The sequence below is a fragment of the Pleuronectes platessa genome, chromosome 14 (genome assembly GCF_947347685.1).
Source record: "Pleuronectes platessa chromosome 14, fPlePla1.1, whole genome shotgun sequence".
NCBI lineage: Eukaryota > Metazoa > Chordata > Actinopteri > Pleuronectiformes > Pleuronectidae > Pleuronectes > Pleuronectes platessa.
In genome coordinates this window covers 17,382,527-17,409,586 of record NC_070639.1, presented here as the reverse complement: position 1 = coordinate 17,409,586, position 27,060 = coordinate 17,382,527, and the positions used below count along the sequence as shown (strand labels likewise).

Below are 27,060 nucleotides of genomic sequence, written 5' to 3'. Positions count from 1 at the left end.
GCCAATGTGAGAATACAGCAGGAGAGTGTCCAGAAAATTCACATAGAGCGTTTGGGCACAGGTATTCTACGTTTTCTCCTCCATCACTGAAAAACACACAAAAAACACAAATATTTCAGGATGAGAACGAGGATACACATAGAACTAAATTGGAAATATATTCGAGAACTTTTGGTGATGAGTTGGTAGGATTTAAAGATTTCCCCCCTGTTATCGGTCTCTATGCTAAGCTAAGTTAGCTCGCTCCGGTGGCAGCTTCACAATCAGCACACAGGCATGAGGGTGGGATCGAGGAGTCTTAATATCAAGAAAGCAAATAAGCCAAGTCCCCAAAATGTCAAAATACTCCCTTGAGATTTAGAGTCTCTCCCTTAAGCCTGGTGGCATCAGGCTCTGCTGCCCACTGAGCTAGAACATCCCCAGACCAACTTCAAATATCCTTAGCTATAAAAAAAACAAAACAAGGTGTTAACTCTTCTCTGAGAAAAGAGCCAAATTAAGACGCATCACAAAAAAAAATGTCTGTGCGACTGCGAGCATGCTGTGCATTTGAAGTTATCCCGCTGAAGTCACTGGTGAGCGGAGGTGGAGATCTGAGACGCTGCATCTGCTCACATCTGCCTCACCAGCACTAATGTGACAAAAACTCCCCTCGAAAACACCGACTAATCACCTCATCCCAAGGCAGCGGGTGTCAGCTCGGATATCAGCCGCCACTGGCTGCTTTATGATCATGACTTTAACCCCAATGTAACTCTGATACAGAACACTGGATTGGCTCCATTTACTCCACCTGACGCAGGCGGGGGGGGGGGGGGGGGGGATGAAAATAACAACAGGGCATAATCACCCTTTTCTTCTTTTAAAATGCGAATAGTTCAGGAGCCAGGGATCGTGTTTAATTGTAGGAAGTGAATAAAGGAGGTTTTTCAGGAGGTGCTGGTGTGTGGCTAGCGTAATTGCCGGGGAGCAGGTCTTAATTTAAACCGGGGGTAATTATCATGCAGAGCATACCCACCCAGAATGTTTGCATAACTATCACAAGCGTTTTCATAAATGATGCTTTAATTAGTCTTAATTAGAATTTGTTTAAGTCAGCAGGGAATGCAGGGCCCGTGAAATGATGTATGTAATAAGCATCAGGGCCCGCTCTGTTTTTTTCTGTACTTGGGGAATAGAGCTGACAAAATCACATCACATTAAATTGATTCAGTCAGAATTAAAATTCTTATGGTATTAATTAAATGGGGGAAGATCTCATTAGCAGGCTGTGTGGTGAGGGAGAGACCCTCTCTGCCAGCAGATGTGACGGTGTCAGAGCCGCCGTACACGCTCGCCATTAGGGCCCCCAGACAAGGAGGGAGAGCAGGGGAAGGAAGGAGGGAGAGGAGAGAGACAAGCTGAGAATGACAGAGGAGGAAAGACGGCGGGAGGAGGTGGGTAAAGCGCGAGAGAAAGAGAGAGAACGTGAGGACGAGAGAGCAAGAGCGAGAGAGAGAAGGGGAGAGGAAGCCGGTGCGTGTCAGTGGCTCGGGGGGGCTGGAGGGGAGGGGAGGGGAGGGAGGTGGCAGCATATTAATGGGCTGTGGGCTCCTCACCATCCATAGCTTTATTTAGCTTCATTTGGTCTATTTGGTTGGAGGAATTCAATAAGAGGAGAGCTAATGACTTGACCAGATACCCTGTTATCAGCACTGATGAGACACCCTCTCGGCTTGACTCTTTATACAGCTGCAGTCGTCTAATAGGCCCCTGGAAGATTGCTGCCCGGAGTACAGTACCGACCTCCCCTCTGGAAATATAGAACATGATTGTGCCTCGGGGATCCTCGCCTCCCCGTTCCCGGGCTCACCTGATCCCCCTTGTTAGGGAGCTAATAGCTATTGACACTCTTCTTAAGGAACTGAACTGCGGAATAACAATCCAATTCAGAGGCTGTCGCGTTGTACCATGCCGAGGATTTTCCAGTTTTTATCCTATTGTGCTTTCCTGAGACCGGCTTTTCATCCCTCTGGTAGCACAAGGTATCATCGGGTCAGCAAGATAGTGGCGATGGGATGTTGAAGCAATAGACACGTTGTCGGACCCCCCCCTGCAGCAGCTGTCAGTTTGAGTGAGCCGCAACCTTGAGCGAACAGAGGAATATGATAGGAAAAAGAAGAAAAGAACACCTAGAGATCATACCCACTCAGGGCAAATCCACAATATTCCCCAGTAGGGCATCAATACGGGAAGTTATTGCATTGTCCGTGGCTGGGTAGGAGATATTTCCGATTGTGGGCCCCATGTGTCCGTCAGATTAAATAATACAAACACTAAAACGTTGAACTTTTTATTGACGACTAATCCAAAAATTCGTCGGAGAAAATCTCTCAATATCCAAAGTGTCTCTGTAAAGCACCTAAGGCCTACAGTATACGAGTCAAGCATTGTAAACACTGGGAACACTGCCCCTGTATAGAATCCAATGAAAATGATAATGGAGGAAACAATGGCCCCGGGCGGTGTAGCAGCGGCCCAGCACTGCCAGTGTTACAAGGCATCACTTTCCCTTTATTAGGAGTAAGCATGACTGTTAGTGGGCCCTGCATAAATATTTGGGGTAAATACACAGTATATCATTTTTCTTCACACTTGAATTGCATTATGATTTCCATGCAGACTCAGGTGAGCCGGGGTCAGGAGACTAAATTAAGTGGGTGCTGGAAGCAGCTGCAACGGTTTCTCTCTTTAACCATGCTTGGCTGGTTAAGCTATCAAAAGCCGCTCGTACATGCATCATAAAAAACACTGTGTGTGTGTTTAAAATGGTATTAAAATGCTGTTGACCCTTAAAATTAGAAAAGGAAACGTGCAACTCTTTGCATGGCAATTATTTCGTGTCCGTCCAGAGCACAGTAGAGGGTGAGGGGAGGGGGGGGGTGGGGGGGAACGTATGACCGAGGCCCCTTCAAAATTTATTGACAGGCAGGCGGCGGAGTGCGGCGGTTCATTTATGACAATGGGGCGTGATGACATCACACCATAAAAGCCCTCTGCGGGGTCAGATGTGCATATGCCGCACGCGTTTGAGTCTTTGTGTTTGCTATGCATGAATATATAAGAGGGAGAGCGGGTCAGTGGTTGACATTGCTTTCCTGTGATGTATTGTGACATCCGCCGCTAAGCTGTTTGGGATTTTTTTCAAGGAGCACAACTGCGGTTCACAGTGATTCAAGTTGGAGGAGCTAAGAGAAGCAGAATGAATGGTCCGTCAATTTGTTTTCAATTTTTTTTCTTCAAACTGATGAATTCAATTACGATTACGAATATATTCCTGAGTCGGATGATTCGTACTGGGAGACCATAGACAATTGTCAACTGGTAGAGACGTTAAAGTACTGGTTCTACAGAGGTAGCTACTCTCTAATGTCTCTGCCTGCGTTGGGCTATTGAGAGCAATACTGCAAGTGACTGACCAGGACTTGATGACAATGCTGGATTTACAGGATATTTCCATGGGACTGATAAATTGCCCTATGTATGTTTGGTCTTTAATTTAATAGACTATTTATTTTAAATCCTAGAAAATACGCTGTATCATAGTATTGATATCCTGCATTGCAATCTCAAACATCATGACCGGAGACTCTATCCTAAATTCTCTTAGTCTTAAGTTAATAGGGGGTTGATATTATAAATGATTCATATGATAAGTGCTTGTTTACTCATCATTTCATAAGCATCGTAAGTGTGGGCCCCCTAAAAATTCACTTACTATTCTCTATATGTCCAAACTCATTGCTGAAACTGTAAGCGCAGGCTATTATGATAATTTAGCTTACTAATAATAATTAGCTGTTGTATATTCATTAGCCTTTTAATTGGTTAACACTGGGGACCGCCAGCAATTCCAGTCAGTGAAATACACTAATGATACACACACACATGAATGCCCACACACACACACACACACAGAGATTCACACACCAGTTTTGCGCACAGAGAGACCTTGCAGAAGTAACCTCCCCCTGAACTTTCGTAGAACACTCTCCCTCCAATCACTCCAGCTTTCAATACAGCTGTCAGTTTTGGCCCGAGCAGCAAGCTTTAACTCTGAATTTGCGGCTTTGTCCTTAGCGAGAGGCAGTACCTGTGACATCTGCACTGACACGCTGGAGATAATCCTCCATGTGATTGTCAGACAAATTGGGGGTCAGCGGCGCTGCAGACAGGGGAGTGTGGCGAGGGACACAGAGGAAATGTTCAATCACGGGCCAGCCCATTCGGGAGCCTCCCTGCTCAGCCTCTCCAGCCCACGGTTCATCTCTCTCGCGCCCGCTCTCGCCTTCCCTTTCTCTGCCCACAGCTGCCGGGCTTCCACTGGGAGGGAGCTGTATTATGGCTGGGTTAATTTACTGATTAATATCCAGCCACTAGATCCAGCTTTCCCCAGATGGCCAATTAAAAACTACAACTGGCAGCGCACGTAGGCCTGGCAGCAGGTTGCCGTCGGGCCCAGGGCTGGAGGCTGTGACAGAAGGTGTGGGTTCTGTTTGGGCCTGAAAAAGAGCCGGCGCCGATCTTCCTCTTTGACTCTCCACAGCAGAAGGACAAACTAAAGCTGCAGTACTGATTCGAGCTGAGGAGACACCGGGGCTGCTGATAGGACACTCACTGTGTTTAAACATATTTGTGTATGTATGTGTATGTATGTACTGTCGATCAAGTCCACAGAAGTCTATGGAAACTGAAGCAAACACATATAGGTGCATCTCCAGTGCTGTTACGCCTCTCTGGACAGGACTAGAACAACATTGAGCAGATTGCGTTGCGTTGTTGATACAAAGAACTTAAGTTACCTATAACTTGTATCAGAAATTGCTTATACTATTAAACACAATTAAATATAGTAGATCGATACTTTAGAAAATGATAAATTTAGACATAAAGAATTTGGCCTAAATAAAATTCTGAAAATTATTTTCATTTTTCATTTTACGCAAGTCATCACGCAGGGTAGTATGTTTACCTTGTACATAAATATATACACATATACAAATATACTATGTATGACTATACAGTATAAATCATATGTATTACTGACTAAACACTAGGAATCAAAAAAGTACATTCATTTTCACAGTTACTATAATTAATTACTTTTCCTATTACTTATTAAAGCACATAAGTAAATATTTGATCTTATACAAACATTGATATATATATATATATGTTAATGTACTAAAACTACATTTTAATTATCTATGGTCATATTTACTCTGTAAATACTGTGTAATTATTGCACTCTAGAATAAAGTACTCCCATGCAATATCTTATGGTTTTTTCTTACACGTAATGTAATTTATTCTTCAGAAAAAGAATATCATCCTGAATTTTAATATCTGACATCAATAATACCTGAATACGAACCGTGCAATATAACCAAAAAGATCCTTTTTTCCCTACATTTCCACTTCAAGCTGCACAACTGCTGAATATTACCAGTCTGTATCGTAATCCCGTCTGCAAAGGAGCAGTGTTAATTTCACTATAATAACCCTCGCATTATGAGACCCTGCTATATTTAGATGGAGGCCATTTGAATACAGGTCTTGTCTTAATACTGACACAAGCCTTATAAATGGGCTCGGGTCACCATGGAAACACTGTAAATACAATGGCCCCTGCTGCTCTGAGAGGAAGGGTAATTAATAACCGTATTAAGCAGCGCAGATAGAGAGCCAGACAGAAACCATGCAGCTTCTTAGTCCCTTGATAAAGGAGAGTTTAATACAAACAGTTGTACTTCTACTGGGTCAGCTAAACCAGGGGATATCTGGGCCATCTCTGTTCAAAGAGGAAAAAGGCCACGAACAGAATTGATGGCCCATTTCATTATGTAATTGCCTCTTTAACTTCCTTGTTCTGAGCAATCGCTCTTTAAACTCAAGCTCAAGGTAATATATGCAGAGATATGAGTCTAGTCTCACAGACAGATAATTCAGTAAATAGCTGTAATCTTTGCATCACCTCTAACCACCCCGGAGCTTGCTAATATGTCATCTTAAAACCTGCGGAAGGGCCTAGAAATGAGGCACGGTACATAAAACAGCTGGCACTGCCACAGAGAGGAGTTGTACATCAACACCGAGCTGAGCTGAGTTCAGTCTCTCCAGGATCACACACAGTGTGGAGGAGGAGGTTTGCTACTATACCGCCGCTGAGGATATCAGAAGTCTGGTCCGGTGGCGGAAATAAGGCTCCGGACAGCCTTTAAGCTGCCACCCTCAGTGTCAGGGTACAGGGAGCACAAAGCTGGATATGATTGCCTACACGAGAGTGATGCTTCCTGCCCTCCGACCTTTGAACTTAAGGTGTACCCTACATGGAATCAAAGTAAACAGCGCGCCCCTGTTCACAGCCTCTGAAGTGGGTAGATGTGAGAACACAACACGAGTGACCCCGCCTCCTTTCATTTCCCTCTTCATAAAGATCCCACAAATGAAATAAAAAAAAAATATAAGAAAAAAACGTGTGTCATGCAACACACAGAGCAGTGGTGGGAAGGCTGCGCTCTTATTGAAGGGTCACGAGTAGGATCACCGGGAGAAGGTCACCAAAGAGCCCAAATTCACACCCCATAATTGAGTAACAGGGGTCGCTGATTACAAGGCGGGCGGCTGCAGGGGAACGCGGGACAGTGGCTGGAGCTGCCCGCACCTCGGGCTCCGCGGAGAGACGGGAAAACCGGAAAGCCTTCCCAGCTCCACCACTGTGATAAAGAATGAAGACTTAATTAACTGAACAGAACAGATCTAACAGGAACCCCTATATCAGAGAGACAGAGGGAGAGAGATCCCTTTATGTAATTAGATCAATTGGGCATGAAGTGAAGAGGCTTCATCCGCGAGCAGTGTGTGGTTCTGAAGTGGGGAATCGCTGACGGAGGTTTGATTAACTTTTGATTGTTAATGCGAAAATTGGAGCCGCAACAGCACAAACCCTATTATTTCTTCTAATTGAGTTTGGAGGAGTGTTTTTTGCGTTTATTTCTCAACGACTGGTATGCGCGCAGGTCTTTGTTTTAAGAAAAGCTTTGACCTTAATGTGCATCATAAATAGTTTTTATAGCAAATGTGTGTGTCACATTCAAATCATTAGAGGTAATTAACGGCTTCTCTGATAATTCACCTGAGTGCTTTACGTCCACTTATTCGCCCTATAAATTACCTTCAGGAGGCCTCGCTGCCTTGTCGTTTGCAAACAGGGCTTTTCAGATGAGCCTCTGTGAAACCGGTTTGCATCCTGCATTGTGAGGCAGAGTCACATTCGAACCAAACAATTCAAATGCACCCCACTTGTAGGGAAATAAAAATATCCTTGTGCCAACAAAGCAATAAATCTCTTAATTATGTCACTACTGAGAAAGTGGCTCGTCTCTTAAATAAGGACTCGGAGTCAGAGGTGGGACCCAGCGTGAGGGTCCCCGGGGAGGGGGACAGCTCTGTGGCCCAGTGGAGCAGGAGAGTGCCTCCGTCTGAGTCTCCAGTCGCAGACAGAGGACGTGCGTGAGGGATGGGCCTCGTCGTCCGGGGGAAACGGCTTGTGTCAGCCGCCCACACTGCGCCTCCTCTGTGTGAAATTGGCTGAGAGGATGTAGACATATTCCACGCACTGATCCATGGCCGAGTATAAACAACAGAGGATCTCGCTTTCACTCCTAGAAGGTCAGGAAGCTTCCCCGTGAAACAGTAAGTGACACTGCCTCTTCCGCGCTCGCTAACAGTCTGACCGGTGGGAGCTTGATCCCACCACCACCACCACCACCCTCTGCCGTCACACTCCTCCGTGAGGGTGCCCCTGTGTACACACGAGTCTCCCACTCTCGGTGGGGTGCACTGATATTTAGTGGCTGGATATGCCAACTTAATCAACAACTCCCGGGGACAGACACTCAAATTCACATCGAGGGGGCTGAGCAGCAGACAGAAGCATTCAGCCTGCGAGTGAGGATCCATGACCGGCTGGAAGCACCTGAAATATCTAAAGTCTAAACACCGCTCGTCTTTCATGACTTCAGATGACAGAAGGCGGGAGAAAGGGGGAAAAAAGTATAAAATAGAATCACTCTAGATCCTCATCTCACCACCAACAACGTCTGAACGGTGGAGACTGAGGTATGAGATCTCTGCATGAGAGCTGATTGCGGCGGCAGTAAAATGGACTGGGGAAGGCATGAATGTAATTAAAGTGGCTGACACTTTTATGCTGGGTAATGGGAGTCCGGGGCCCAGCTATTCCCTGACGAACTCCCCTCACAGTATGGAGTACATTTTAATACCACCCTGCACGACGACTTAAATGCAACTCTCAGGGCCTTGGTGGAGATGTAATATTGATGTGTAAATAGGATAAATGCCAACATCCTTGGGTTTAAGGGACACAGTAAATAAACAGAACCTAATACACAAAATATTCAAAACCACTCAAGCGTCTGGAGGAGGGTGAAACACTCAGTGTCCATATACCTTCGCTGTACCCCAAGACTTTAACATGTGGTCGCACAACATTAATATAATTATCCACTGTAATTAAAACTCACAATACGCCACAATATTGACGTGACTCACCTGCAGGAAATCGTGCATCTGGAAAAACTACTTGAACAAAAGGCACCAAACTTGTGAATTTTGCCTTAATGACATCACCTTAAGGAGAGGAAACAGATGAGTTGTGGTGCACTCAGGCATTAATGTTAGGAAACAAATGCACAGAGTAAAAAAAATACAAAAAAGAACAGTTAGACACCGTCCAATCAGTAATGTATTTGTTAACACAGATAGGATGGAGGGAGCTTTTACATCCCAGTGGGGCAGATAATGAAGAAGTTAATAAGAGGAATGGTACTTTGAAATGTTCCTCAACCACCCAGGTCCCACGATTTAATCTGTAATAAATAATCTGGCATCATTGCAAGATGGCATCTCATAATGGCAAATGAAATATGCTGGTATGATAGGTACAATAAATCTGGATTTTCCTATGGTTCCCTCAGGCTAGGACAATATGCAACTATAGTGCTCTCTGTCAGGAAGAGCAGATCTCGGAGCCGTCATAAAATCTAAATGGGCACTAATTAGGCAAGCCTTCCCTCTCACACTTACTATTTCTATTGACATTTTCGGCGCGCCGCCCCAACCTCCTCCTCCTCCCCCTCCCCCCCGCACCACCATAAGTCACTGAGGGAAGAACTCCCAGGATTTCAGAGCACGGGGCTGTTAAAAGGGAAGTTCAACTTAGTGGTAATGAATAAATTTGCCCTCCCATGCAGTACTGTTTCTTTTGTCTCGGACCCAAGCATATTCATGAATCTAAATGGTAATTTGCTTTCTAACAACCAGCACCACGATGGCGGACACCAGAGCCGTAAATATACACTGTAATTGCCTTTGATGGGTGACAAACTAATTCTCATTTTTAAGGAAGCAAACAGGAAAATGTTTTGATTTTATAAAAATGTTCTTTAATGTAATGATTTAAAAAATATATATATTTGAAGTTATTATTCAAATCTTTTATTCAAAATGGTGGCAAGTATAAATATCTTATTACTTTTGTATTGTTTAAAGCCATTATTCTTTCTGGCTGCACATATCAGTAAAGTCTAGTTAGCTCATCTATAGGGAGCACTGGGGTTGAGGGGAGGAGACGAGTGGTGGGATCAGGTAAATATATACGTGTGCATTCCTGCCTGCTTCAAATTAATAAAAACCTAATGCGTGCTTGGCACAGGACTGCTTGTTGAACATATGTTGCAAGCATGGCTAAGCCATCTGGCTCAGAGTCAAGTATTCCCACCAACTGTAGTCTTATGCTACCTGACAGTGGAAAAGCTTTATTCCCCTGGCATTGGGGGCACAAATGGAGAAATATTATTGAAATGATTATCTGCATCAAGACTCAGATTTGGGATGACATTTCGCTGGCTCTGTGTAATCCGAGGGGTTGTCTAGGAGAGGGCGGAGAGGGGGTTTGCCGGTAAGCCTTGGCGGGATGATTAATGAAGCCAGGATACTGGGTGGACCCAGCCCACCTCCACTCAGACCCAGAGGCCGAGCCCCGCATATGAAATTGGCCTATGCTGCTCATCTCCCTGGGAGAGAGCCACTGATGATCCTCCCGACACCGCTCTACCTTCAGTCACCAAACAGTGCTCCAAAGCCGTGCCAGATCCAGGCTTAGGAGCTGCTCTCCTCGCTCTGTGTGGCTGGGAGGGAGGGCTGCAGGACGAGGAGCTGCAGCCTTACACCTGCTCTGCTGTCGAGCACAGCTCACTCAAACCACATCGTCTTTTTATTCTTTCCCAGTAACTTAACTTCGGTCCTCTGCAGCTCTCATTTTATTGTAGCTTCATATAAACATTTTCAAGTAAAAAAATTATAAATTTAATTTTTCTCTTAATGTGAACCATGAGAAGACTTTGGACACATTCTGAAAAAACAATATAGACAGTTTCACGTAATGTCCTGTTACCTGTCAGTCCTTGTGTATTTCTATAGAAAACCCTGTTTACCTTTTAATAACCCTGAATCCTTCGTGCTTTACATCAGTGCCACGGTGTTGTCGACGCTCTCCCTCAACCCCTTAGTCCTGATGGATGGGCCCGTGAAAGCCTCTCAGGACGCTGGTAATCGCATAACAGCCAACCAAATTCTTGACCGAGAAGGGGAGGAAGAAAAAAAATCTGTGGCACGGAGCTCATGAATGAGCGCAGACGATGGGGAAGCGAGTAATTCAAAAAAGCACGAACATCTTTAATCATCCTGTGTCGATGATTAGTCATAGACAATGTCGCTTTGTTAAAAGTGTGCTGTAATTAATAACCGGAGCAGGACGGAACAATCGAGGGAGCAAGTGTCATGCGCTCTACAATACTAGAGAGGTGATTTCTAAATAGTGTAAATTAGGTGTTTACCTATTGTGATCCAGCCTGTGACACCGCAGCCTCCTTTTCCTTGAGAACGAGACCAAAGAGAATGATTAATTGCAAGCTCACGGGTTTTACAGCTTCAAGAGTAAATCAACTTCCAGGAAGTGCTAACTTGCTAAAATATAAACTAATTTTAGGCCCCAGATATTAAAATATAATCCATCTTCTTCCTCCACAGGGAAAGCTAATTAGAAAATGTGACTGGCATGAGAGAGGAGAGGTGGAGGAATGGTGGGATTAGGCTCGGGGAACAGAGAATCACACCCTCCTGCTAAATCTGGGGATTTCTACACACCTGAAATCAACTGTTTCCCAAAGGGGCGTCACAATTCAAAAACAAAAGCTTGGAAAATATTTCATTCTATAAATAGCGTGTAAGTTATAGTTTCTTAAATTGAGCCTCAGTAAATATACTAACTGACATATGCGATGAAATATTTTTTTATTTGTCCCCATTTGCAAATGTTTATGCTTTTTTCTCTCCGTCTCTTTTATTTGAGCATCCACCGCCTCTTTAATGCAATAGCCAATAAACAACAGTTGCCCAAGGCAAAGAGGCTACCTGACTGAGGCGCAGCTCAGCTCCTGTTCCCCACACGTATTGACCTTATGCAGTGGAATATCCACAGCCTGTTGTACGATGCAATTTCAAAGCTTAAGATACACAGCTGTTCCAAATAGGGGAATAGCTTATTAAAGGCGCAGAGAGGCTGTAATGATTCCACTGATTTTGCGAACGGAATTTAAGTTAATTAAAACACTCCTCGCACAGATGTTTTAAATGTTATAGGGGGGTGTTTATGTGTAAATCAGAGGAAAATCAGGCGTATGAGAGGAGTGCATGCAACATGTAGTAACACAGTGGCAGCGTGCTACAGAGCTGAGTATCAGCAGCCTGCCGCGCTCTCTCCCGAGTCCCAGAAGACGATCCCCTGAGAGCAGAATTGCTCTGAGTGGTGACAGCTCAAAGGCAATAAGCCAATAATAAAGACCAGCAAAGTGGCCATGGGAGAGTGTTCTATTCCTGCTTCCTTCAAAACAACAGAGCAAACAAGTGTCACTCAGGAGCCTACAACCAGGTGCCCAAAGTTACAGTGATGTCATTTTTTTTTTTTACCACTTCCTTCTATTCTCTGATTAATGAAACTAACACATCTCACTTACTTACATTTTTTTCTCCTGCAAGCATCGGAGAAGATGTCATATTTGTCGAGAACGGCAAATAGACACATTTTATTTGCAGCAGACTTGTTCTATTAACCCTTTCACTTATTGCACGGTGTCGTCATAATCCTTTTACGGAGGAACATTTCAAGTATTTCAGAGCTATAATAGCTGTCCAATTGCTCTCCTGCTGGGTTTCTGTTTGACTGCACGGAATGCCTTCCTACCGTCTGCTGCTACTCAGAAACACTCAAAATAAAATCCTCCCAACGCAAATTGCGACAAACCCAGCAAAACTAAAATGATTTAAAAGCTGTGATTGTAGAGAACAAAATAATTGCTGTATTCTCAACTCACAGAAAAATGCTCTGTGATAGAACCAAACACAGGGAGATGTAATGGTGGAAATAACTCTGATGATAAATGTACATTAAAGCCTTAAAACAGATAAAGCACTAATTGGGTCCTAAAGCAGCACATCCTACATGCCATAACAAAAGTGCACCCGGTGCATCTTGACCCAGTTCCCTCAACCTACCAGCACCAAACTTCCTCTTTTCACATGTCCTCTATGTAATCAACTTTTCTGCTCAGCACTTCCGCGGTCGACTCTAACATTATTCCTACACTTCAGTGCAGATTTATCCGGCGAGGATGACAAATTCCTGGCATAGTTTGGAAAGAAGAGTGCTGCAGGGGAAGGCAGTGGCCAGTCTGCAGCGGGGTGCCGGTGATGGAGGTGGCAGTGGTGGTGGTGGTGGTGGTGGTGGGGATGTGTGCAAAAAGTAGAAAGCTCATTTGGAATTCAGCACTGCAACATTGCCATCTTTTGGTCAGACTGTATACTCTGAAATCCCAGGGACACTCCATCTCCATAACGATACTGAGCTCCTTGACACAAAGGTAGGTAATGGATTTATTATTTTCTTACAGAGAAAGCAGACATTACCTCTCGGCTGCTAATACATTAAATAAATCTGTTGTTATGCATATGCATATTTTGCTCAAACTGCCGGAATATTGATTCTCTTTTTTATTTATTTTTCAAAACAATGCAGTTTCAATGTCATATTTTTATTTTTAAAATGTCAGCCTGAAACCAGGATCTAACTAATGCCACTTCACGTTACAAATATGTTTTGTGTTATTTTAACTCTTCCCCATTACTCCGATATACCATTGACTGAATCTCCTGTGAACAGGCTGCCGCTCTTCATCTATCCTCTCCTCCTCTTCTGGGAGTAAATTTACAAACATCTAGTGAACAAGGAAAAAGCCTGAGTGGCTATACCTGTCCTCTACCTGAAAAGATATTTGTCTGAGGCGCCCGGGCCGCCGTCCTCGCCGTTCCCACGGTGGTGTGTGGGACATCAAGGATAAGGGAGAGGATGGGCTCTGACAGAGAGTGACAATTCATCCCTTCATCCCCCCCTCTAACTGACATGTCACATTCTCTGATGACTTTATTGTGCTCCCTGTCACTGCCCTTAATCTGTGTGTCAGTCAAGCCAGAGCGGCCCACACCACTAGCTCGGAGACAGCAAAGCTAATACCCACCCTTTTAATGACATTAGATTTGGAGTAATGCCATTCAGTATAGCACTGATATAATCTTCTATTTGCATCATTCAGCCAGTGACACAGCCCGAGCTGGACCGATAGAGAGCTGGTCATTTCCCCATCCATTTCCACCCGGATGACAGATGTCAAGATGGGAACTGGCTATTATTTACTGGGGCTGTGTTTTTATCACAGGCAGACATGATGTCTCACTTTAAACCAGGCTGTCAGCCAATGCATCAGAACCCATGTCTTTTCGCTGCTGTTTGTGGGTTGACAGCAGAACAATGTATACAATCAGTTTAATAATTGAAATTAAATCAGGATGCGTATCTCTCAAACCAGGAACTGCAAGATTCAAGTCTAACATATTTAACGTTATAAACTTTGGAAGCGAATCTTCATCGCACAGATGTTGCTCTGTTTTTCAGCTTCTTCAACTTCCTCCCTGTCTTTTGTATTCGGAGCTGAAGTTTACCTGCTTGCCAAATCCCCGCTCAGGAGAAACCTGTCCTCCTCTCAATAAGCATCCGCACTCCCCTCGTCTGGTGCTATGATGACACTGTAATGAACATGCCACAACTGATTCTGAGTTATTCATATTCCCTCTGCCGTGCGTCTGGTCCTCCTGTCACCGAGAATGAGTAAGCAGCATTACCAGCCTATCAGCATTAGAGGTAACCAAATCTTTTCCTTTTTTTTTTTTTTTTTGTTGCTTTCTTCTTTTACTGACAGTGCATTTTCTCTCCCATCCGAGCTCCCGGTGCCTAATTAAATGTATTTAGCATCATAAATATTCCAGGGGGACAGGTTGACACAATGAATTAATGTCTCGCCTCAATACCAGAGCCTCTCTATTGGCTGTGGAGAGAGAGTTAGCCCCAATGCCAGGTAACTGCTGCTGCTCGCCTGTCTTGTTATAAATCAGTGGGGCATTTGTTTTCTAATACTGTGGCCTTGCAGTGGTACGCGGGGAAATAGTTACTTTTGGAGTAACCACGAGGGACAGCAGCTAATTTTTAGTTTTAGACGATTAATTAGAAACTATTTTTTATTGTAGCATTCCCACTGATATGTTTCTTTAATATTTCTTCTTTCATTGACTCACAAAAGTTGCATGGGAAGATAAATACCAAACTCATATTGAGCAAACAGTGAGTCTTTCTCTGTTCCAAGGTAACACAGCCGCCTAGTTTCTCTAAATATAAACATGTTAATTCTTTTGACCGGGAAGTTATTGTGTCAGGCTAAGAAATATTACTGAAACTTAATATTTTAACAATGTGGTTTAGCCTAAGCCAAAACATTAATAAGAAGATATTGAAAATTTAAAATTGCACCTCTGCCTCTTTGATGAGAAAAAAAAAACAAAAAATGCTCTAACTCACAATGTTACAGAAAGTGAAAAATCGACTCCCTGATCCAGATCCACACATTTTTTTAATTTGTGACCCATAATACATCCTTCCCCTAAGTTCTGTAGAAATCGGTCAAATATTTTTTGTGTAAGGCTGTTTAACTAACAAGCACAGATGAAAACGTTACTACCTCCGCCAATGAGATTGATTTTAGATTCAGATTACATACGCCAAAATTAGTTGGTCTATGTGCCTGATTATGTGATATATTCACCCTGGATGGCGTGCACAGTCTCATGGAAAAGAAGGCGACTTGTGCCAGGGTGCACCAGCCATAAGCCGATCACCGCTGCTCAGTTGGGGTGTTTCTCTGGTGCAGCTCCCCTCTCACCTTGCTGCTACATTCACCAGTGCCCTCCGCTCAACAATGCCCTCCACAAGCCCCTCAGGAAGACAGCTCAGACTTTTGGACGACTTCCTTTTGAAGCAGTTCCCAACTCTTCACACTCGATGAAGGAAATGTTTCACAGCTTATTTGATTTTCTTTTCTTTTTTTTTTTCTTACATTAGAAGCAAGGGAAAGAGTCCTAGTCCCCCCCCCCCCCCCCCCCCCTCCCACCAGAACAAATATATCTGCCACACTGGGCTGACGGGGATGGAGAGGATAGAATTACATGTTATTATGTTCGCTTTAAATCTCGATGTTTTTCCTCATTTCCTCACGTTTTCTTTTGCCCTTGAAAAATCACTTTTCTCTCCCCAACACGTGTAATTGCAATTTGCAAGAGCTAAACTAATTTTACGACACAGGAACGCTTGTGTTCATATCCATATTAGTAGAAAACAGGAAGAATAAATCCCAATATTCCAGCAGCCAATGTCAGTGGAGATGTTCCTTGAGGGAGAAAGCTGTCTCTTCTCCATTAAAATATAGATGCTGTTCCCCCGCTTTCTCTTTAGAGCGTCCCTCCTGAGCCCGAAATCAGAAATCATAATTATGAATGGCACCAAATCTACATCACTGGCCTTGACACTTCTAATATCCATATATGCCAAAGTACATCTAAGTTTCCACTGTCGAGGTGTTCTCTGTGTTGAGTTATAGCTCTGTGTGGGGCCGCTCTGGAGCACAGGCCCCTGTGAGTCTCGTTTAGCTGTGGGAAAGAGAGGTTTGACTGATCGGCTCATTTGAGTAAAGCACAAACTCACTGTCCCTTCGAAAAGAGGAGAGCAGACTTTAACTCTAAGCCTTTAACATGCTAACCTCACACGTGCAACCTCAACTATTAACAGAGCTGGTCCAAGTTAAAAAGCAACACATCGTCATTGTCATACGGTTCCTATATATATATATATATATACGTTTTTGTTATAGCTGAATAGGTAATGTTAGCATTACCACATTTCGCCATTGTTGCACTTACAAGACAGAATGTCAGATGACGCCCTCCAGCCAAGGCAGACTGCTAGCTCACTATCGCAATCTTCTTCTTCTTCTTCTTCTTCTTCTTCTTCTTCTTCTTCTTCTTCTTCTTCTCCTTCTTCTTCTACCGACCATTCGAAAAGAAACCTAAATGTTCTGGCTGCCATCTTGCACTGGTGACATCATTTGGAGGCCGTAGGAATCGGGGGCGGAGCCACTGTATTGAAGTGCCGATACAAAGGGTTGACCAATCGTAAATCAGTCTCAACCGTCAACAGCATCAAATAACTAACTGAAAACAAAATGAACTTGAACGTGCATCAGTGTCATTAGAAAATGGCCGACCGCATCTTTTAGAGGAAATTAGTTAGCGTGTACTTGCCGCCCACCAAAGGGCTTTCGCGACTATTTGGCTAAGTTACTCTTTGGGATCTGTGTTGTCGTGACTCACTTTTGCATCGTGGGACATGACGGAGCCAGCTTGTTAGCATGCTAACTTTAGGAGGCGCAAAGAAGTGAAAGAAAAAGAAAAAGAAATCGTACTTACTTTACGATACTTTCCTCCATTCCAGAGAGCGCTAGGTGAGTAAAGAAATTGAAATGCTGAACTTGTAACGTTTCTGCCGGTAATTAAACAGCTGCTATTGCTATTGCTATGTAGCAATAGCAAAAATACATAAAGCGTCATTAACATATTCATTCCTTGGGGTATTTTGCATTGTTTGCTTCAACGTTATGTTTTTTAATATCTAATGATCATTTCATTTAGAAACTTAACCATCATTGTGTGTGAGCCTCGCTCTCGGCTGCATCCCCCTGTGTGTGTGTGTGTGTGTGTGTGTGTGCATGTCATTATACCACAGCGCAGGAGCCAATGTCAGGTCAGGCTCCACAAAGCTACGGCTGATGTAGGTGGTCTACGTTGCCTCATTAGTAACAACACCAGCGGTGGTCTAATGAACTTAAGACAATGCTAATTAATGGAGAACAAAGGCTTAACATTTTTAGAAAGTGTGGAGCACTGAGTCCGCTTGTATGACAGCGTTAAAGCCGCCTTGATCCGCTTGTGATGCGGAGCGTGGTGCCTCGACCGCTCGGCGCCTCGACCGCACGGCGCCTTGGCAGGTCAGCGGGAGCAGCTCCATACCTCAGCTGATATAGTCACCTGTGACAATCCTTTATGGGCTGATAAAGTAAGGGAAGTCTCTCAAGGAACAGTGCGCCGACTTGGCGGAGGGTCTCCCCTGGGAGCAGGTGTCAGGGTTGTCTATCAGAAGGCTGAAAGGAGAAAAGGGACGTGTTAGTGGGCTCCATTGTATCCCGGTTGTCATTGACTGATCGGGTCCATTTAGCTGGCTTTCACAGTGAATGAAACCACCTGAATAGATGAAAGCGAGACAGCCTTCCCGACAAACAAGGAGCCCTGGAATATTCATGGAGGATCTGTGAGGGAAAGATTAATGTATTAGAAATTAAAATGGGACCCGGACGTATGATCTTGCTCTAACACTTGGCCAGACCTGTGTCACCCGCCGCTAGCGCCTGAAGTCGGCACATGCCGCTGCCAAGGTGGAGAGGAATCATTAAGCACCCTGCCATTGTGTGAGCAGAATAATCAAACTTCACCCCCCCCCCCCCCCCTATTCTTGCCGCAGCACTGACAATGAATAATTCTGGAGCCATTTGCAATGTTAACGGCACCTATCTGGGCCATCCATGCCTTTATGATAAGAGCTCCAAATATGCATTTCAACAGTCTGAACAGAAGCTGCTTCACCGGCATTTCAAAGGACACCTGTCAGTCATCTGAAAGAGCTGTCAGTCTCTGTCACGCAACGGTGCCAGTGAAATGGCCCAAAAGATAATCTTTACTCTTTCTCTTTCTCTCTCCCCACCTCTCTCTTTCAGATCGGCGCAGTTACATTTGCAATAGAGTGACAAGTGATTTACACTGGAAAATGGATTGTGTTTAAACTCAAAAGGGTGGGGGGGTGGGGGGGTGTATTCTTTTAGGCTGCGTTATTCTTTGCGGCGTGTACAGCTGTATCAAATATGCTATCACAAATGTGATCTGGGCCACACTGAATGTCATTATGTGTGATACCACCAGCACTAGACAGGCTGCTGAGCTCAAAGGTGACTTTGATAATTCACTATCTCTCTAAACAGAGCCCGGCGCGGGTGAGGAGTGGGAGCCGAGACGGACGGGGATCAAACAGGTTTCCAAAAAGTTTGACCTTCTGTTGGTTTTGGCTGGAATGCTTCTACCCATATCTCGCTATAGATTTTTAACTTCATACATTTTCTCCTTCTCCTGGCACGGCCTCATGTGCTTGAATGATTTTTTTTAACCTAATTCCCATAAAACCAGTCCGTTTGCAGACTGTTTTTTTTACATGGCCACTTGGTTGGCAAGGAGGCGAGCGAAGCCCCCTGCCCCCCCACATGAAGGCCAGTAATTTGTTAAGCACGACTAACTTGTGTGCCACCAGCTGTTGGTGATATTTACAGCTGAGTGCAGAGGATGTGTTTGGACCGAGGCTTCCAGGGCCAGGGCAGAGCGGGGGGCCCCGTCCCACCCCCCTCATGGCCACTCCATGGGCGAGAGCAGCCAGCACTCACTGCACAAACCTGCAATACCATAACAGTCACAATACCGAGGTGCAAATGACACAATTTTACATACCCTGGACAGCCTGCTGGCTCATCAGAGTTAGGAGTAAGCCCTGTGCATGTGAGTACGAATCTGGAGAATGACCTTTACAGCAAGTCGGCCTCTCCAAAACATCTCCTCTGTCAGTATCCAAAACCTACAGAGGAGAAGAGACCCTAAGTCTGGATGGTCCGCTTGGTTTCCTGCAGCGCGCTCCTCGTCCAAACATGAGGCGATCATGGGTAAGTTATGGAGCATTATATCATGCATACCACACATCAATTAAATAATATGATCATTGAGGTCTGGTACAACTGCATGAAACTGTCCAAAAGAGTCATTTTAGTTCATCCAGCACAAGCCCATACAAAGCTCTGTGGAAACCCTTCTGCTTACCAAGCCAAAATTCTTTGTTGTTTTCCAGCGAGTCGGGGCCATTTTCCTACAGAACAAACAGCAATTTGATGAGCAATTTGAATTTTGGGCACTCCTCTTTGTCACATAGTTTCCACACCATGTCCGCTGCCCCAACAATCTCTTCATTGTGGCGCAGGGAGGACACGGTTCAAGAAGTGAGTCACTCCGATGAATGTTCACTTTCATTTCAGAGTGCAGTGGGCCGGCATAATTCTTGATACTGAACCCTGACTCACCGGGGTCTTTTTTCTTTTGATTGCGCGTTTCGTCCATCTTCCATTGTGACACAAAAAAAAAGGACTTGCACTCGCACTTTTGACTGCGTGGACCAAAGTTCAGCTACGCAACCACTGATGAAATTACGTGTGTCGGAAAGACAACGGGGCTGTTGTGAACAAAAACACTACAAGGAAACCCGATGGAGACAAATGAGCGTGCGTTCGAATAATTCACGAGTGAATTAAATGTTATGAGTTAATCAAATGAAGTGAATAAAGGAACAAAAGCGAGTAGTTATCTTCTCTGCGGGCTTCTTCTTTTCTTTTTTTTTTTAATCCTCACACAAATGAACGTCAATAGATGCGCTCGCACAAACAGCTTTCTTACAAATTATTCAGTGACTACAATTTTGCAGTTGAAAAAGTCACACACAGAAAGCCATTTACCTGAGTCACAAATGAGTATGTAATTGAGTCCTTAGGGAAAATAACTCAGCTTAACTACTGGAAATAATGTGTAAATTCAATACATCTCCTAATGAGCTCATTTGAGTTCGCCGCAATTATATTTGCTAGTCTAGGTTGCAGATAGGATTCTGCAGCTGAGTTGAGGTGAATAAAACCACAGCTCCCTGGTATTCATTAAAATTAGCATATGGACCTGTCAACACTTCTCAGAGGCGCGTTGTAACAATGCCATTTAGCCCTGCATCAAGCAATGCCAATGGAATGAATGCGCGCGGTGGGTAAATGCCTCCCCACCCCTAGCGACAGGGGTGGAACGGGACTGGCAGTGCTGGCTCTGACGCACAAAAGAGGCTGCGTTTTAACAGCCAGGCCCTGGCCTCTGACCAGGGGCCATCCACATCAACACTGCTTACACTCCACCATACCTCCCAGCTACTGGCCCAGCCGACCAGCTCCATGTACACACACTGAGACAGAGGAGGCAGGAGAAATGAAGACGGCCAGTGTTTCAGCGTGTGTGTGTGTGTGTATGTGTGTGTGTGTGTGTGTGTGCACGGAGGTGGGCAGATAGCAGTGCATGGGGAAAGGAGGAGATAGAAATAAAGATCGGGAGCTGCCTGATAACTGAGCCTTTGTGATCTTCTTTTTTAACGGCTGTCTAAAAATCAAAAATAACAACGCTAAAACTTAATATTGATTGAATAAATGCTCAGGTTACATCTCTGGGTAAACTTAAAAATATTCTTATCAAAAGGTGCCAGGAATGAGAGGCCCGTGCAAAAAAAAAAAAAAGAAAAAAGAAGCAGCTCCTTTATTGTTGTTTGTCATCGTTACGCTGAAGCTGCCAGTGAGAGAAGGTATTGTTGCTCAGCGGAGCACACAAGGCCCTAGTTACATTGTTGTGCCAGGATTTTAAAACAGGACCGAGTTATCAATAGACCACAGACTATTCGACTCACTCAGCTGTGCCTCTCGATACACTTCAGAACATCGCACGCCGAACAGCCGGCCGCCATCGCACACAATTGGGCGGCCTCGCTGACAGACACTTTGTTTCCAGATGGATTCAGGTCTATGTCTAATGGACAGACGGTGCCATCATTCCCAAGCTGCAGCTCCTCCATTCAGATCATATACATTACCATTAGACTGACAACACTATCTCAATTAATGGAATCTCATTATTCTCTCTTGGATGTTAGTTATCACTCAAGCAGGGATGGTAAGGCTGCATTTTCCCCAGTTGAAAAAAGGAATTTTTTTCTAATATCGTAGTATCAATAAATTCCCATTTAATTAGCTATGATTGATAATATGATACAGATCTATGTCTTTATTATTTAAAAATGTAAACAATAAGTTTATATTTAGATTGGTTCTTAACTCTCCAATACCATCAGCATCCACATCTCATTCACTGTCTTGGCTAAGTCTTGTGTCACACAAGACAGTCACACAGTCGGGGTTTAGATTATCTTAGAGGGTGCATAACTCCACCAAGGCCTAACACTCTTATTATGAAACCACATTTAAATTCACTAGATCCAGATTTCTTCTTGGATCTGGACCAAATTGAATAAACATCAAGATCCATGGCAAAGAAAGTGAGAAAAAAAAAAAGATTAATTCCTCGATTCACCCCTGTGATATGGATCCGAACCAATATCGAATGGGTTCCTTCCACCAAGGTTTGCTGAAAATTCATCCAGTATTTTTTTAAGAGAAACTATTTTGTAAGGAGACATGTGAGTTAGCCTACCTGCTGAAAGTGTGTCTGTCTGCTGGCAGCAGTTAGAGCACGTTGTAAATGATATGCTTCAATACTGAGCATCCTCAAACTGTTCACCTGATAAATATTGTAAGGGTAACTAAAGACGGAGAACAGGAAAAGGGTCCATGTCTGGTTTTTCTATTTTGACAGATGCTTATTTTTGTGATTGTTTTTTTGTTGTTGTTGTTTATTTTGTAGTACAAAGAATAGAAGAGAATAGAAAGCCTTTGTTGTCCTTGTACAAGATAAAGCAGTACAATAAAGGTAAAGGTCCTACTCCTGAAAAACTGTTAATTTATAAAAAAACAAGTTTAAAATCAGTCAAAAGATGCAAACATGAAAGACATTAATTAAAAATGTAATGGATTGATCTAAATGCCCCATATTGAAATGCATATCATGGTATTCTGTTGCATCACATCGCATTGAGTCATGATTTATTGATTCAAATGCGTTGTCTCTATCCTTGATATCGTATAAGTTGTTGCTCCATATGTGTCACCAATGTATCCGATCGATGCATCGAGGTCTGGATCACATCGGCCTCAGCGTTATGGAGTCACATCCCTGCTATTAAGATATAATTATAGCAGAATGAATGAATTCAGCCCCATAAAAGAGGACAAGGAAATAAAAAGACAGACTAAGGAGGAGACAAGGCCTCAGCTGTGCACTGCACTGATCTACACGCTGTGATTACCTGGAGCAGAAAACCGAATGTAAAGGCCTTGGGCTGGCTTTGATATTTCCATCGCTCGTCCATTTCTCTACTATGACCTGGACTACATCTAACAGACCTAGACTGGAGGTCAGTAGGAATCAGAGGAGAGGAGAGGAGAGGAGAGGAGAGGAGAGGGATGCTAACTCTTAAAATGGCCAAGCACATACAGGTTTTCCTCTTTCTCTCCTGCTCTCTCTCTCCCTCACACACACATACACACACACACACTCTTTTTTTCTCTCTCTCCCTCTCTGTCTTGCACACACCAACACTCATTACGGTTACCTCTTGTCCAGTGTTGGGTGCCATTACCACTCCCACCCCAGCACTAAAAGAACTGGGACCAACTTTATTCTGTCAGGGCGCTTATTAAAAGATTACATATTCACACTTCTGTAGAACAGAGCCTTAATGAGGCTAAAGGGAGACTCCTGCAGTTTGTCCTCACTTTTTGACAAACTATAGGCAAAGAGGTGAGGATGAGTAGGCGCCTTCCTCAAGAAACAACGGACTGTCGGATAATGGCAAACACAAATGAGAAGGAGAGTGTTGGATGTGAAGCACAGTATGGTATGAATACTGTCTTTTGTCCAGGTTGGACTGCCTTTCTAATGACTAGGAGGACGGAGGGTGTCCGCTATTCATCAAAGTGTCTCACTGACAAAACTATAAACATGCTGGAGACAAAACTTCATTAAGGACAATGTTGTCATCCAGAAGGTAAGTAGAGGTTGAAGAAAACCAACAAAAGGTAAAAACTTGACTTCATTTAAAACGTAACTTCATATATGGCTGATTAACGGTATAAGTGAGATTGTGGTTGAGATTTGTAGTTGCCAATCAATCTGCAGAAGCTTCACAGTAACACTAAACGGTGTAATAAAAAGGTGTGTGTGTGTGTGTGTGTGTGTGTAAAGAGTGAATCAATAGAAAAGCTTGATGAGGGGACCACATATAGCAACTGCTGTACATATAGCTTAGCTTCAGAGGAGAGGTGACGGAACCAGCTTTTCAATTGATTATCAATCAACAACAAAAAATGTGTCTGAAACTCTATTGATGATCGATTTTTCATTTTTTCAGTGTCTTGATCCATCTTTTCAGTTCGGAGGATTTACTGCTTTCAGAAAAATCCTTTACATCCCCTTGGGCTGTTGGTAAATATAGGCTTTTCATTATTTTCAATTGAATATGAAATTGGCAACAGTTAATGATAAATAATCACAAAAAAGTGCCACCCTGCATATGTGTGTGTCTACATATACAGACACACACACACGTAGTATAGATAGTGTATTCAAATGGGGGGACCTGAGGGTTCATTTGTCTACTGGAACAGACCAAATTAAATAGCTGTTACTGAAACTTCTCACTAGCTGCTTAAACTCTAAATTATGAGGAGGGGGGGGGGGGGGGGGGGAGTATTCGAATGATCCATCTGCTGCACGGGGGAATTTAACTGCATTTTAAATCTGCCACAGCTTTCAATGACAGCTCACAACCGTTTCTCAAAACATGTTTTTGTGTGTGGAGTAATACAGCCGAGCTCAAATTTCTCTCGTCCCTTCAAGCGCAAAATACAAAAGGCCTGGGCTGCCACTACCTGATTCAATCAAGTGTGTTACATTGTATACCCATGGGCAACAAGGCGACTTGTATTTTAATTAATAATGTAATACCCGGGTCTCAGAGGCCTGGCCCTTGGCATTCTTGCTGCGTTTTTTTGTAAATACTCTCAAGATCCCAGGAAAGATGCTGGGAGCATTTTTTTCTACACTCAGACTCGTGCAACCGGATTTGATGCATGATGTTTGAAACTGAGACTCTCGAGCATTTCAAGCATTGAGCAAGTGTGGTTCTGTTAAGCAATATGTTAAAAGCTCAGGAACCAGGAAGTCATAGCTTATATAAAGAGGAATGAGGCAAAGAGGCAGCGGGAGAAGGAAGAATTGTGTACAATCATTTTTACTAGAAATAAGTAAGATGATAGGGGGATAAAAAATTATATATCCTATGGTTAGAATGCATGGTGTGAATGAAAGTTAATGTTAAGGGCCGTGAAGACAGAGACATGGCCGTGGGTGCTGTGTTGTGAGGAATAACAGGCACAGTGAAGGGTAAACGCACGCTTCTTTGGAGATCCTGGACCGGAAAGAAGCCTGAGGGAGCTCGAGGACTTATGGGATATGGGCTGTGTTCAACCTTTCTCTTCTCTGCAGCCACACACACCAGAACAACAAGGGACGATGGCACTTTTACAGTATGCCACGACAAGCACTGACTCATTTGTTCACACATAACAGAAATGTTAAACGTACATATAAAAGTAAATGATGACTGACTCACGTTCAGTCGTGGAAAACAGGGGAAAAGGGTGGATGCACCTCAGCTACTCGCACCCGCCGAGCTTTCATCACGGCATCACAGATATCACTTCAAACCATAAATCTATTTTATATGAAGAAAAATATATTAGGCAAAGGATTCGTTTCTAGATTTTATCTGTCAGTGTTTTACTTAAAAATAGAAAATAACCAAATAATTCAAACAAATAAGTATAATACATTGTATTACATCACAAATTAGATTTTTAATAGAACAAACATTTTAATTAGCGAACGGAATCACGGCCACAAGTAAATCTAAAGTGATTATTCCTGCCCTGAGAGAAAGACTGTCTCCCTGCGCTCTGTCAAAAGGTCAATTATGGCCTCAAACCGGCATGCAGTGACAGTGACCTGGAAGCGCTACTGATGACCCCACATCCAGGGGCCCAAAAGAGTTGATCATCTAACATGCAAGTTGCCCGGAGCCATGGAAATCTGACATTTGTCCTTATTCAAATGAACACAAACAATATGCATCTCATGCCTCTCCCTAACCTGTGCCAAATCTAAGGCATGGGGACCAGCAGTCTTAATGCGTTGTCCTCCAATCCGAGTCCGTGCCCTTCCCTGTGAATACGGCTGCAAATCAGTCACACACGGAGCCTGCAGTAAGAGCGGGCTTGCAAAAAGGAAGGTGCCATCTTCACCAGCATCTGAGCTCCCACTGGTCACTGCAGCAAATGTTAAGTGTTGGAACAATTCAATGTCAAGAAATTGTCTTTTTGAAAAATGTTCCTGTTGATGCCGGCTGCCATTGAAAGATAAAAGATCGAAAAGCTTTAAAATGACTACAAATTATATTTTCATAATAACAATAGATGGAATGTGTATTGTGAAGGGCCAGCAAGTCCCCTTAAATTCAATCAAGCTGCACCAAAATGTACACACTCAAAAATGTCACTTCTGCCAACGTTACAGATTTTTTTTTATAGATCAATCAGAATTTGGTGAAATGTTGATAAATGCATCACACAAAAAATCCTGGATCCAACCCTTATGTGTCCTTCAATGGGAAGGACACATAAAAAATGTTATGTGTCCTTCCCATTGTTGGTTTTTGTGTTATTCTGCATACAAACAAAGAAACATAAAAACCAACAAACAGACAGGGTTGAAAACATCACACAACTCTGCCATACCTACGCCGCCCCACCGGTCCAACACAAAACAGCAGACAGACACAGTTAGTGTGTCTTCAATGGAGAATATAGCAGCTACACAATGTCTCTCTTGAAAACATGATGAACAGCAAATGTCCCCATAGTGGGACTGATAAAGGATTATCTTCAAATATCTTAGTTTTTTCTAAGAGCGTGTTTTGCTGCCTCAAATTGGCAAAAAAAATTATCAGTCACAGCAGTTTTAAAAGTAAAGTATCTATGTTTGAAAAGCTTAAAGATGATTCTGATCTTACGCAAAATGTTCCTATGAAAAGGCCTAAAGCATGTGTTAGACCATTGTTCAATAGTTTATGACTTGGCTAACTTTGATACAAGTCTACCTTAACACCATTAACTTTTTTTGAGGACCTAAGTAATGTCCTAAAACAGCTCTCGATGACTTAAATCTTAGTTCATTGTTGCTTTTCTTCTTTTCATGATTTGTTGACGGTAAGAAAAGCAAAGACCAGATTTTGATAAAATATTAACAATATATATCCTAATCTATCGACCACACCTTAGCCTTTCATGTTGAGCCAGACTTGAGCCCATTTACCACAGCGGAGTAAAAAGCTTCAAAAACCCACCTCTATAAGAAGGTTATTGCCGTAAAGCCGGTATACACAGTAAATTCCCCCTGAATAGCACTTGCCTGAAGCAACACCTACCATAGTAAATGTTTATCCATGTGGACTTCCCATCTCATGCTGTTTTGTCTGTGTGTGCAGAAGGTAGCGGCCTGGCCTGGAACTGTATGACACAGAGCAAGGGCTCTCATGTCTTCAGG

At 43.5% G+C, this 27,060-nt stretch overlaps 1 long non-coding RNA gene across 1 annotated transcript; it reads right to left on the bottom strand.

Moving 5' to 3' along the window:
• LOC128456143 (uncharacterized) lies at nt 1-27,060 on the bottom strand. Its single transcript, XR_008341794.1, has 3 exons — nt 26,942-27,060; nt 17,644-17,756; nt 1-86 (listed from the first exon to the last, which is right to left on the bottom strand). It is a non-coding gene; the product is annotated as an uncharacterized LOC128456143 (long non-coding RNA).